Source organism: Heterocephalus glaber, unplaced genomic scaffold (genome assembly GCF_053883595.1).
Source record: "Heterocephalus glaber isolate CG9 unplaced genomic scaffold, H.glaber_assembly_v1.0 deba00001547, whole genome shotgun sequence".
NCBI lineage: Eukaryota > Metazoa > Chordata > Mammalia > Rodentia > Bathyergidae > Heterocephalus > Heterocephalus glaber.
This window is the reverse complement of record NW_028258340.1, coordinates 4,045,452-4,048,516: the sequence shown is the minus strand read 5'-3', so window position 1 is coordinate 4,048,516 and position 3,065 is coordinate 4,045,452. Positions and strand designations below refer to the sequence as shown.

At 46.7% G+C, this 3,065-nt stretch overlaps 1 pseudogene; it reads right to left on the bottom strand.

Moving 5' to 3' along the window:
- Window positions 1-2,041: 2,041 nt before the first annotated feature.
- Window positions 2,042-2,710, bottom strand: LOC101725196 (SIN3-HDAC complex-associated factor pseudogene; annotated as a pseudogene).
- Between the last annotated feature and the right edge of the window lie 355 nt (window positions 2,711-3,065).

Genomic DNA, 3,065 nt, shown 5'->3' with positions numbered 1-3,065 from the left:
AATAGTAAAATAAAGAAGAACTCTGAATGAGGACCAAAACAGGGACAAAAAGGGAAAATGAACAATGTGGGAGAGCAAGAGAGTGAGTATAAGAGAGAGAGAAAGGAAAGAGAAAAGAGAGAAGAAAAGAAAAGAAAAAAGGAGAGAAAAATATTTGCAAAGAGTAGGGGAAAAAAGTTAAAGATAAGAGGAGCAAAAGGAAAGAAAAGAGGGAAAAAAACAAAATAACAAAACTAATTTTCGGAATAAAAAATAACCATGAAGATGAAGGGCCTCTTTCAGGGTATGTCTCTGCTGTCACAATAGACAACGTGGGTTGCAGTGTGCAGATATAAGTCAATGAGTCTCAGCAAGCTAGTCGCAGACTCATGAGATTCAGGCAGATTTCTGGCTGCAAGTCCCAAGTTGACCTCCCTGTCCTCCTGCAGGGTTGAACTCTGCAGAGTTGTATTGCAGGTTCCAGCTGCCCTTCCCCTGAAGATAGTCCCCATCCTGATGGGAGGGAAGATGATTCCAACTTACCCAGTACAGTGGTCTGGTGGTCCAGTGTCCTCTGCGTGTTTGTAGTGTGGAACTAGGTGGCTGTACAGAGGAGCGGGGGTGGGGTTGTCCAGTGGATTGCTCCTGGGGTGCAGGCTGATTTGGCACGTTCCACACCACTCGCGATGTTGCTAAGGCTTCTGAAGGCCTGCCTGTCTGCCTAAATTTTACTTTAAAAGAGTGAAAACAAACCCTAAAAATCCTAGTAAGTCAGAACAAGCCAAACACCTACTTTACATCACTGCGATCTTCACAAAGGTTAACTGAAGTAATCCAGAGTTGAAACTGAATTGTGCAGATTTCAGTGAAGTCACCAGTCAGGTAACACCAACAAAGCCAACTATTTACACACTTGGGAAGCCCTCTAAAAACATGCCCAAGAAGCACGAACCCTTGTTTCCTGCCTCCCTGAAGACATGCACACAGCCTGACATGGTAACACTGTGTGGCAATGCTTTGACATTGCTCAGGGCATCCCGCCTGTCCTATGGACTTGCCATCTCCCTGAGAGGGGCTGATCCTGCTTACAGTTGCCGTTTCACGTACAGTCTTTACTGAACATTAATGCGAAGGGAGGTGACAGAATCCAACATACACAGCCAAGCTACCTGTGTGGGGGGTGGTGTTTTTTTTGGTTTGTTTTTTGTTTTTTGAGACGGTGTCTCACTTTGTAGTGCAGGCATGTCTTGAGCTCACTAGGTAGCTCAGGTTGGCCTTGAACTCTCAGTGATGCTCCTGCCTCAGCCTCCTGAGTGCTGGGATTACATGCACCACCACACCTGGCTGTTCTCTGTGGATTTTAAAACCACTTCCTCCTTCAAGGTATTTGCAGCAGAAACCTCAGTCTGTCCTGCTTAATAATCAGTAGTACAGGTTTGAATCATCAGAACCTTGCCAAGACCTTATTACTTCAGTTATTAGCAACTACCTCTAGGGGCCAGTCCTGTTACCTAGTTATGACAAATTTATTACGAGGGAAAACAAGTGTAGCCAGCCATCTTAAAAAATGGCCCAACCACTGCTTCTCAATATAGAAGACTAGGGCCGGGGATTTAGCTCAGTGGTTCCGGCGCCTGCCTTGAAAGCGCAAGGTCCCGAGTTCGATCCCCAGTACCAAAAAGAAAAAAAAATAAAATAAAAAAAATATATATATATATAAAGACTAAAACTACATAGGATTTATCATACAACAAATACCATCTCTGTCCCCTGAAATTCCCCTATTTCATTCATTAGAAGGGGATTTTATAAAAAAAGACTTAAAGAGCACTTTACAGCTGCATTCAGCTTTCCTATGAAATACTCAGCATCTGAAATATTATGTACACTTTTAGTAAGCTAGACACTGGCTTCAGAGTTTGGTGGGACCGGGGGAAATAACCCATTCAAAAGTATTCTAGAAAATGTCTTTTAGCAGAATAGCAGGTATCCAAGTTAAAAACAGGAGATCAGGTTTGTGGTCTTGTGAATCGTTTCTGTTCCCCTTCTACGTGAACCTCGGTCACCACTCCTGAGTGGAGATGGGCAGTGGCGCAGGGCCCTGATCCTCCAAGTTTTTCACAGCCGCCTTCTTTTTGCTGTAGCACGGCTTGAAGAGGTGTGTTGTTGATGAGGACTTCCCCAAAATGGCCTTTATAGACAATCCTGCAACATCCAGTACGTAAGATCTAAAAAGGAAAACACTGGTGTTCTGTTAGAGCCAGAAGCCATCTCTGTATCTGAGCCATCATCGAGTGGTTACTGTAGCAAGGAGACTGAGCTGGGGAGGCACTTGAGGTGGTACTGTGAGCATCAGAATTATGACCTTTAAACTCCTTCTGCAGTTTGCTGATCTGGTTGCTTTTTATCCTGTTTCCAGCCAGGGTTTTCCCTTTCTTTGGTTTCAGTGTAGTCTTCAGACTGGGTCCTGCCCTCGTGTCTACCACATGATTCCAGGGTTGTTTTTGTTTTGTTTTGTTTTTATCCTGGCAGCAGCTTCTTCCATCTTTTCACAAAGCAGAGCACAGGCGTTGCAGATGTCTCCTGAAGGAGTCTCATGAAGCCCGAAACAGCTCTGGAAGTCCTTTTCATAACGTTTACTGTAAGTGAATTGAGAACTAGAGGACTTAGCTTTGCAAATACAGCAGCCCTCTATACTTGGGTACATCTTTGGCTTGTGAAAACCAAACATCTAGGGTGAGGAGGAGCCCCGCTCCCTGGCAGGCCCACCAGCTGACGGCTGGGCTGAATGGAGCCGGCGGGGCCGGGGCCGAGTGGGGCCGAGTGGTTGCAGGCTGACTGGGATCTGCTTGCTCCGGCTTGCTCCACCAGCTTTCCACCAGCCACCAGGACAGGCTTACCACCTCACCAGGATAGGGTGAGGAGGACCCCCCCCCCCCAGGCAGGCCCACCAGCTGACTGCTTGGCAGCGCTGGCGCCTCCAACAATACCCCACCCCCACCCCCGGCCTCTGGCCTTTTGGCTGTGCAGCTACTTGGTTACACACTGCAGAGGCACAGGGGGACAAAAGCCATTGTCCTAAGCTC